This window comes from Grammomys surdaster, unplaced genomic scaffold (genome assembly GCF_004785775.1).
Source record: "Grammomys surdaster isolate TR1022 unplaced genomic scaffold, NIH_TR_1.0 165, whole genome shotgun sequence".
Classification (NCBI taxonomy): domain Eukaryota; kingdom Metazoa; phylum Chordata; class Mammalia; order Rodentia; family Muridae; genus Grammomys; species Grammomys surdaster.
Genome location: NW_021604613.1, coordinates 16191961 through 16202935, shown reverse-complemented (window position 1 = coordinate 16202935; position 10975 = coordinate 16191961).

Sequence of the window (10975 nt, the reverse complement as noted above, 5' to 3'; positions counted from 1 at the left end):
CGCCATCATTATTCCAAAGTGATCTCTAATCAAAATCCAGCATATGGTTTTTATTAATTTGGGGCAATTCCCCTGCCATCTAGTGTAATAAAAAGAATATCATAAAAGATTGCAAACATAAAAGATTGTAGCATCCCTTGTCAAGCTACCAAACATGAAGTGTAAAATCTAAGGTAATGAAATAAGTTGAGTTGCTTCGGTAGTGTTTATTATTATTATTATTTTTATTGCTGCAAGTTCTGAGAGGATGCAAGTCAGAAGCTGGCTTGTGAACAGATTTTAAATCAATTTCACTTTCACTGTGAAGCTGATATCAAGGGCCCAAACTTCTCAACCGGTTCAGCATACAGAGAGCAAAGTACTTACCATCTAATAACTTTGGTTGGGAGCCTAGCCTTTAACGGCTGAGCCATCGTGCCAGCCCAGGGCTCACTGTCTTTAAGCAAGAGTTACCCATTAGTTTTCCGAGTACAGAAAAATCTCCGATCTCATGAATTTGTTGTCATGTTAGCTTATTTTATTTTATTTTACTTAATTTTTTTATTTTGAGGCAGGACCTTGCTATGCAGCCAGACTGATCTCAATCCTTCTGTATCAGTTTGAGTGCTTAGATGATCATATCTGGGTGTGTTTGATCAACTCTTATTCCTCCTAGTGTAGTATTTGTTGTTTATGCTGCTTTCTCTTGAGCTAAATCTCAGGAGAATGGAGCCAGGACATCCTCCTATGAATGTCCCACCAAACAGCATCAGTGAGCATTTTCCTCAGGGAGCTGCCCCCACCTCTCTTTTTCTTCTCTGTCTGAACTCTTCACACACAGTTTAGAAAGAATGATGGTAGGTAATACAGGAAGAGACCACAGGCCACCTCTGGGAGTTGTGAGGCTGTTGCTGAGTGAGGTTAGAGAGAGAGAGGGAGGAAAGGAGAGAGGGAGGGAGGGAGGGAGAGAGGGAGGGGCAGAGGCTGCAGACTTGTTGGGTACTCTATGTGAGGTGTACATGGACAACTTTTAACGTTTATTTTTTTTAAGCTAGCATATAGAGTAATCGATTTCAAGATGTCCATTTTACTTAAATGTTTTAATATTTGGTTCTTATTTATCTTTCTTCCATAGTGTTCTCCCCACTCCCCAAATAGCAACTGTATATCTTCCCCCAACCCTCTCCTGGAGATTGAACTCAGGGCCTCAAGAGCATGCTGGGCTAGTCCTTAAAAAGACATCATTCATCTTAAACATCCCCTTAGGCAGGAATTAACACCTTCTCATAAACGAGGACACTGCGTCTCCAAAGGTTCAATAATTCATTCCACTTACAGAGCAGGTGGTAGAGTCAGGATTTTACCCCAGTTTCCCTCCTCTAGTGCCTGCTGTGGCTGGGGTTTTCCTCTTGGCTATGTAGGGGAGGGGAAAGGAGTCTTTCTGCTCCGTTTCTTTGCTCCCAGCTTTTGCTTTTGATGCAGCGGACTTTGTGAACATAGAAGGAGTTCTGACCTGGGGACCTCAGTTTGCATTCCCAATACCTACATAAGAAGCCAGAAGGGATCTATCTCCTAGTGAGATGGCTTCCTGAGAGCTTACTTTGTAGAGTAGGTGCAGGCCTTGAGGGTCAAGGGTCCACAAGACAAAGACAGGGCCCACTCCATGGCTTCTGGAGGTGGTGTTTCTACTGATCATGATAGCAACACAGAAGGGACTGGACCTTACAATATGCTACCTCCAAAGGCAGCTTCGGACCCTAAGGAAGACCCTAATTTACTCCTATCCATCACTGACAAGTGAATACTGGCTGCGTCTGTGAAGAGGACAACTGCACTGTCATCTGGTTTTGGCTGCACAAAGGCGAGAGTCAGTGATGCCCAACCTGTGGAACCCATCACAAACTGGTGCCCGGCCAACTGGGTCGCTGATCCCCTGTGTTAACTTTTCAGAATGTAATGAAAATTTCTTTCAAATAAAGACTAGCCATTGTATTGGCTCCCTCCAGCCCCCCTCCCCCAAATCGAGGTGGGTATGCTGGAGCATACCTGTGATCTCAGCACTGGGAGGTAGGACAAGAGGATCCCTAGCCAGTCAGTCTAGCCTCATTGGTGAGTTCCAGGCCAAAGAGACCCTGTCTCAAAACAAGTGGATGACGCTCCTGAAGTGCCCAATGTTGTTTTCTGGCCTTCATATACACACATACAACATAACCCCCCTTCATATACACACATATAACATAACTCCCCTTCATATACACACATACAACATAACCCCCCTCAAAAAAGACAACCTCCCTTTCTTGTTATTCTTAATTTCCAACCCTGACCCTGAGGACAGAGAAATTTCCTTGCAACCTCAGAAACCTGTTTATAAGAGGACATCTTGAGGCTAGTATGTGGGATGCCCTGGTGGGTGATGGGTGGTGCACGAAAGAACGTTTACACTGGAAAACATTCCTGAGATTAAAGAGAACTGTTTAGAAAGAAACAGACACCAGAGATAGAGTTTGGCAGACAAGAGGTGTCTCAGTAACAGGGCTATCAGTTTAGAGGCGAGTGCCATCAATTGCAAAAGAAGTTTACTTTTCATCTAATGAATTTTAATGGCCGCTTTTGCCATTACCTCAAGGAATCTATAAGGAACAGAAAAACCTGCCTGGGAACTTCCTTGATAGTCACAAACAAAGTCCCCGGTATTATCTCAGTTCCATTTCTAAATTGTATTCTTTTCCTTACAAAACATTCTCAATACAGTCCCAGTAAATATTCATCCCCTGCTTGTAATCACTGTGACCTGGATGCAGACTCTTTGAGGAGTCTTATTTATTTATTTTTTTTGCATATCTTATTTTGTTATTCAAATGATGAAGCAGATTTTGCATGAAGCTATACCTTTTTAGAGGCAGATTTTATTCTGGAAAATTGATGCCACACTGCCAATTTCTCACATCTTTACATAACTGGTTTCTTGTCAGCCGACATAGCTGTGTCTGACAAATCAGCCCTGTAATCTGTATCTGGGCAGGTCACAGCGTCCGTAGCTTTCCAAATCTCTAATTAGGAGGCTACAAGTTCCCTAAGCAGCATGTTAACGATGGACAGGCATTTCTCTTGAGATCTGGACTATTTCTGTTAGCAAATTTTGATTCAAAATACAGACAGGCCCTTGTCACCTCAAAGTCAACTTTGTCCTCCATTTAACCTTCAGACTGAAACCTGACTGGCTTGGTAAGAAGTGTGTGCTCATTAGCCTTGACAGAGATAGCAACTGGGCCACACAAGGTCCACGGTGACCCCAGCTCACTCACTGCAGAGGTCGAGTGGGAGAGGGGCTCACACGGAGCTTTCTTCTTCTTCTCTTTTTAAATGGAGTTTCTGACATTAGACGGTGGCATTTTGTACTCATTATCAAATACCAACATCGCTGGACTGCAAGTCGGGTGCTTTCAGAGAGGCTACTGCGAACACCTGCATAGACGTTCGCCCCGTTCAACCTCAGCCCTCCCAGCTCTAGCCAGTATTCCCACTGAGCTCTGCATTCCTGCTACACAGCAGTGCCCTTGCCTAGACAGTGCTCACCGATGTGCTGGCCCAGCTGTCCAGACAGGCCGCGCAATCTCCTATCTTCTCCTCTCCAACACAGCGGGCCTGTCCCCTTACTATTTCATTCGCGATTCCTCTGGGACTAATGGGATGTTAGGAGAGCCTGCATTTGGCTTTAGAACAAGATGAGCCACAGGCTCTTAACCCAAATCTTTGTTTCATGCTATGCTACAAGTCTCAGCTTCTAAGAAGGTGCTAAATTTTTAGATCATGTCTGAAATTCCATTCTGATTTGTGTCATGCTTTTTTTTTAAAAAAAAAAAAAGCAAAAAACAAAAAAACAAAATAAAAAACATATCGTAGCTATAACACATCACCACAAACTTTAAGGCTTAAATCATGGCAATGCCGTATCACCATTTTGTAGGTCTGAAGTCCAGCGTGGCTGTTGAGGTTCAGGGAAAGCTTGCTTTTTTCCCTGGGCTCCAGGGGAGAGTTAATTCCTTCTGTTAGTCAGGTGTCAGCAGAGATCAGCTCCAGGTGGCTGAGGTACCACACACTCCATTTTCTTGCTGGCTGTCTGCTCCTCAGGCCTCTCTGATCCTACACACAGCCTCGCCTCGGAAGTCCAGCTTAGAACCAGCAACAGAACATTAGAAGTTTCTCTTGCAGCCACCCGCTGAGCTGCTGCCTTTGACGCCCTCACTGGAGTTGGGGGATTATGTGTGTGTGTGTGTGTGTGTGTGGAATGTTCCTGGTTTTTAGGACTCTTGTGATTAGAGTGGACCCACCTGGTTAATCCAAATTCAAATCTCTATTTTGAGGTCAATAACCTTGGTCATGGCTATAGGGTTCCTTTTGCCAGGTAACAGTGACATGTTCACAGGTTCCTAGGATGAAGATGTCTTTGGGCTGATGCTATTCTGCTTGCCACTTGATTAGTTGAGTTGATGTGCTTCTTGAAGTGGTTAAGCATTGACAGCATGTCCTCATGGAGACCTGGTGTGGTTTAGATGTTTTTAACTGACTGCTGTAGTTTTCTCCCTTCTACACTATCTCATCAAATCCTCTTGAGGACCCTATGAGGTAATATCAATATTACAGCTAAGATTGAAATCAGCTGCAAATATTGGCATCAACCAACTAGAAAATGAGCCTTCTAAAATTTCAAAGGTGCTACCAAGACCCCTGGCTTCTTTCTCTGGTGCAGCAGTTCTCAATCTGTGGGTTGAGACTCCTTTTGTAAACTCTGTCTCCAAAAATATGTGTATTATCATTCATAAGAGTAGCAAAATTACAGTTAAGTGCAACAAAAATAACTTTGTGGTTGGGGCCACCACAACACAAGGAACTGTATTAAAGGGTCACAGCGTTAGGAAGGTTGAGAACCGTTACTCTGGTGGCTAATAGCACAGACCCTGAAAGCATGGTTCATCTAAATTTCATTATATGGATTGTCAGACACAGATAGGTATAATACTGTATTTAGTAAATAGAGTTAACACATTTACTGTACTATAACTATAGCATAATATGGCTTAATATTGCCTATTTACAATTTTTATTTTTATGTATGTGTGTGCACGCACGTGTGTGTGTGTGCAAGTGTGAAGGTATGCACACACATGTATAGACTTGCTAGAGGAGACCAGAAGTTGGGGATCAAAATTCAGGTCTTCATGCTTGTGTATCTGTTGGGCACTTTCCTCACTAAGCCATTTTCCCAGCCCCAGTATTGCCTATTTTAATGGTTATTTTTGCTTCATCATATTTAGTATGTTCAGTTTGGCCTTGGATCTTTGTTACGTATGTATGCTAGGTGGTCGTTGAACTTCTAGCTATCCTGTGGAGACTCATGGTGCCAAAGAACACAGAGAAATAAGAAACAGAAAGTAGGCATGTTACCTGTATTAGGAAATCAAACACTTCTCAGCAACTGTCAGTGACTTCTGGTCCTTTCATGTTGTCTACAGGGAGAGCAGAAACGTTTCATTTCTGTATGAGGAAGGATTTGAGAGGGCAGATACACATCATGTCCATTTTCTTCACGAGTCTTTTCTTTTCCCCTAGAAAACTATGATTTTTTTTTTTAAAGAAGAAGGACAGACATCTTGCCGGCACCAGATAACCAATGCTAGATTTGATCTCACTATACAACAAAGTTGATCTTGAACTCTTTTTTGATGGATATAACATTTTTATTAATAATATTTCTCATTACTTACATATGTAAGTTGTACAAAATAATTCATTTCATTATATTATTTAAAAAATAGTTTTATTTATTTACATTCCAAATGTTGTCCCTCTTCCTGGTCCCCCCTCCAAGAGTTCTTCCACCATCCCCCTTCCCCTTTGTCTGTGAGAGGGTGGTTTCCCCCGACTCCCTTACACATCCATCCCCTCCCCCCCTTCAACATCTTCCTTCCCTGGAATATCAAGTCTCTACAGGATTAGGCACATCCTCTCCCACTGAGGTCAGACAAGGCAATCCTCTGCTACATATGTGCCAGGGGGCCACAGACCAGTCCATATATGCTCTTTGGTTGATGGCTTAGTCTCTGGGAACTCTCAGGGGTCCAGGTTAGTTGATACTATTGGTCTTCCTAGGGTTGCCATCTTCTTCATCTCCTTCAATATTTCCCCTATCTCTTTCATAGGGGTCCCAGATCTCAGTTCGATGGTTGGCTGTAAGTATCTGCATCTATCTCAGTCAGTCGCTAGTAGAGCCTCTCAGAGGACAGCGATCCTAGGCTCCTGTCAGCAAGCACAACATAGCATTAGCAACAGTGTCAGGTTTGGTGCCTGACAAGTGGATATTAGCCCAAATGTACAGAATACCCGTGATACAACTCACAGACTGTATGAAGTTTAACAAGAAGGAAAAACCAAATGAGGATGTTTCCATCCCACTTAGAAGGGGGAACAAGATAATCGTGGGAGGCAGAGGGAGGGAAGGAACAGGGTGAGAAATGGGAGGGCTAGGGAAAATAGGGGCAGGATCAGGTATGAAGGAGACAGGAGAGAAACCCAGAGGGTCAGGAGAATGAATGGAAGTATGCAGCTGAGAGGGGTGGGGTTGGCAGTACTTCTAGAAAGTCCCAGAGACTTGAGATGTGAGAAGCCCCCAGGACTCAATGGGGATGACCTTAGTCAAAATGCCCAACAGTGGGAAGAGGAAGAAACCGCCTCCAGTAGATAGACAGGGCCCCTAGTGGAGGGATGGGGCCACTAACCTATCTTCAAAATTCATGAACTAGAATTATTCCTGTCCAAAGAAATATAGGAACAAAAATGGAGCAGAGATTGAAGGAAAGGTCATCCGGTGACCTCCCCAACTTGGGATCTTGAACTCTTGATCCTCTGCTTCTTTGAAGGCCCCTACTACAGGTATGTTAAGCCTAGACGCTTTATAAAAAGGGACATTTTGGACACAGTAACAGAATGTCACTTGATTGAGGTTGAGACAGGGAATGGAGTGGAGTGTTTTAAAACCAAGAAGTATCAAGGAACACCAAACCTAGGAGATCCATGGAGTAGATTTCCCAGTAAGGGGCTAGAGAAGGAACTGTAATTATTGACACCCAACTTCCATCTTCTAGTATCTACAAGTGTGGGTCAGTACACTGGTTGGATTTAGGCTATCCAGCATATGGTATTTTGTTATGTAATTTTAAGGCTCTTACTTTTTAAAATTCTGAGTTTCAATTCCTATGGGTCATAAGAATCATTTTATGGGGCATTTTTTTTTGATGGAAATGAAACGGAATATAGAATGACACAAGTCAGTACTATTTTATGAACCTATTTTTAATGCATAAATGTACATATGTAATAGGTTGAGATGTGACTTGTATGTTTTAGTCTGGGCCAAGGTCAAAATCTGCTTGAAAGACATGAGACAGGATGAACTTTGAGGCCTGTTCTAATGTTAACGTAATTCTCAGGCTTTGTGAAGAGATTCCACTGAAGGGTCAAACTTGCCACCCTTCCTCTTTGCATACAGACTGGATTGTCTCTGATGCTTCCAGAAGAATCAGCAATCGCCTGCTTCTGGGGAGCCAGAGCACGGTCAGGTGGCAGCGAGAGCCAAGCAAGGCCTCCTTGTGGAAAAACCCTCCTAGAATATCGGCGCGCCAGACTCAGAACATTCTGGCTGTATTTCACACACTGGCCCCTCACTGTCTTAACTGTCCTTGAAATTCTAGCATTCAGTCACACACTGTGCATCTTTCCGAAGTCACTTTACCAGCTAGAATTATCAGAAACTCCAAGGAACCACCTTATGGCTCAGCTTGCACTTCTAAACACCAAAACTATGCAATAATTATTACTGTCTCAGTTTGTGTGGTCATGCACTTAATATTTTCTTACATGTTTTATTTTTAATGAAAATTCACTGTCGTAACTGGGGAAAAATCAAGATCATTTTGTCCTAAGGAGATGATAGAACAATTAACAGAGAGAGGAAGCAAAGCTGAGGCAGGAAACACAGGAGTACTAAGTAGTAGCCTGGGATGCTGAGCGGCTCAGCGGGCTACATGCGCTTCTAACCATGCTCTTCCGCCTAGAGCCGTGACTTACAAGCGCAATGCACACAGACCCCTCTCCTGACAGTACTCCTGGCAACTTAAGATCCCCCATGCACATCGTGGTGCATGGATGCTCCTTTCCAACCAATGAAACACCTCTCTGGGCCTCTCACAAACCATTAAAAAATTCCCCTTCCTAGACAGTTTCTATTTAAACACATTTTAGAACCAGGTAGGAGAGCAAAAGGGCTGATCTGAACTGGTTTGGGGTATGTGCACCATAAGGTAATCTGTGTTTCCTGAGCGAACCTTTAGAGAGTCTCTTATTTATCACGTTATGCCTATGCATGCCAAGGCTTGTATTTGAGAGGGGAGCGCTTGTGCAGAAGTAGTGAGCAAAGGCTTAATTCAAGCCCATGAACAACAACAAAACCCCCAGTGTGCTATGTCTGCCCTGTGACAACCGAACTCCCCCTTCCCTGAACTCCATCAAAGGAGACCTCTAACAGTGATCAGGGCCCTTGGGCGCCTTCACTCCTGTGGTCCACTGTCCTCTTAACAGAGTGTTTTCCTCATCTATTGCTCCCCGCCCCTTGCTTTGGAATAGTTTCCTTTCTACTTCGAAATCTCTGCAAACCTTTACTTCAATTCCTTGAAGAGAGTAAGAAAAAGAAACCACAGACTGTGATCAGGATCACCTGTGACAAAATAGTGTAACGATCGAGCCTGCACAAGTCACCAATGTAGAAGAAATTAGCCTGCGTATGTAGCTGCGTGCAGAAGACACTGTAGCATCTGACTGAGTCCTAGCTGGTGTAAGGCCAGATGACTTGAGCTGACCAAGTGTGCATCATGCTGCTGTAAGCAGAGCGTTAAAAGGAAAATTTCTCCTGGTAATGCATGCTATGTGCACTTTCAATTCGTTTCTTTGTGAAAACCAAGGCTGGGGATGGTGAATAACAAGGAGCTTAGCTGATGTACTAAATGCTTCCTGTGGTCTTCACCGGACCCTCAAAGTCGGCATGATTGTTAACACTCATCAGATACGGAGTAGGTAGGAGACTGGCAGACGGTCAGTCACCTAGCGTTTTGGAGTCAAAGCTCCTTGCAAACCCATTCGTCAGAGTGCCCTGCATGGCTCTCCCTCTGTTCCAGCAGGGGAGAGAGGACTGCCTCAGCTAGGTATCCCAGGTCCATCTTGGCCTAAGCTGGCTCTGTTCATCTACTCTGCTTCAAGGTGTTCCTTGGAGTGACAAAGAGGAGGGGAAACTTGGAGAAGCACTTGGTAAAAGCTAGGGGTACTGAGCCTGGCTGGTATCTGTAGTGAATAGCATCCCCTGTCAGCCCCCCTGCACAGGCCCAGGCTGTGTGTGTTGGAGGAAGAGGTTAGATAATAGTACCAGTGAAGTTCCACGAGCATAGCGTGGGTCGCACACTTGATACCTTCAAATGACTGTTCGCTGGGGGACATGTAAATGCCCTTTGATCTAATGTGCCCTTTATAGGGGATGGGAGGACTCCCACCCTTTCACATGATTTTTCAAAACACAGCTCAGAGAGCAAGTGCCTTTGAAAGCAGGTCCCAAAGCCGTGTGTCTACCTCTCTCCAAGGCTTCCTCTTCAAAGCCTGAATGGGCAACAGAAAAAAAAGAGAGAGAGAGAGACAGAGAAAGAAATCCACCATGAAGAGGTATAGCCTCAGGCCAAACACTGGCATACTGAGAAGGTCAAGATGGGGTCAGAAAACGGATATTGAAAGCCCACTTAGAAAGGAAAGCTGGGCCTGCACATACCACTCCCCCACCCCCATCCCCAGCTCACACCTGGAAGGTCAAGGAAGGCAAGACTGTGGGCGGGCCAAAAGCAAAGTCACTCAGAATGCTGCTTATCAAAGGGACTTTGTGGGGTGGTGGAGCTCTTGGGAGCCTCGGAGCTGGGGAGGCTTAATGCCGGCTAAAAGCTGCTTTAATAAAGCAGAGGGCTGGGTTTGCGCAGCGCTCTCCATAAATCAAAGGGCGACGCCACAGCTCTCACTGAAGATCAGCAAGGCTGCGCATTGTGGCTGCGACGGCCCTTAAATCTAATCCACGACTCTTTGAGAGAAAATACAGCTATGACTGCAGGGACAGAGGTGCCTGCCTGCGGGAAAAGATCCTAAGGAGCCCGCGTTTCCCAGGTGATAAGAATGCAGAATGGGTCGGAGCCGGCCGGCCTTGGAAAACAATTAGCCTTGGAAGCGAGATAACCTGTTGAAATTATGGCCCTGCACTTTATGGCTCTTAATAAATTTTCTGGCAGCCTCTTCCCAGCGCAGGGTCTGGGTCTGTTCGTACCTTTAATCGCTGGAGGGATTAAGTCATCAAAGTTTCATCTACCTGCCTGACTCCAACCAGAAGTACAACTTACTTGTCTGGACAAGGTTCAAAACTGCTGCCTACATAGATTACTATTTAATATATAGGGGGACTAACATAAGGCTGACTGTTCCCGAAACCGAAATGTCGAAATCTGCATTTTCAGGTTCAGAATTATGTTTAACATTGCACACACTTTAAACGGTAGAAGTCAGGGGAGATACAAATAATTAAAAGAAAGGATGGCAGGATTTCTCTTTTATCCTCTATGTCCTTCCATCACTGCCTAGAGAACACAGGGTACAGGTCACAGCTGGTTGGCCCTCCGCACTAGCATGTTTCATTCTTTGACTCCTAAATCCTCAGTTTTCTCATCTGTAGAGTGGGTTTGTGTCTACCAAATGAACATGGAAAGTAGTTTTGTAACCAAATGAGCTGGCTCCCTCCTCTTTGGACAAATTGACTTTAGAGGTTTTTTCAGGTCTATGTGCATGGGGTGATTTTACAAGCTATTATTACTTAAGCAGCCATTTGTGTGAGGAATTCTTTCAAGAAACTCAGTAGCTT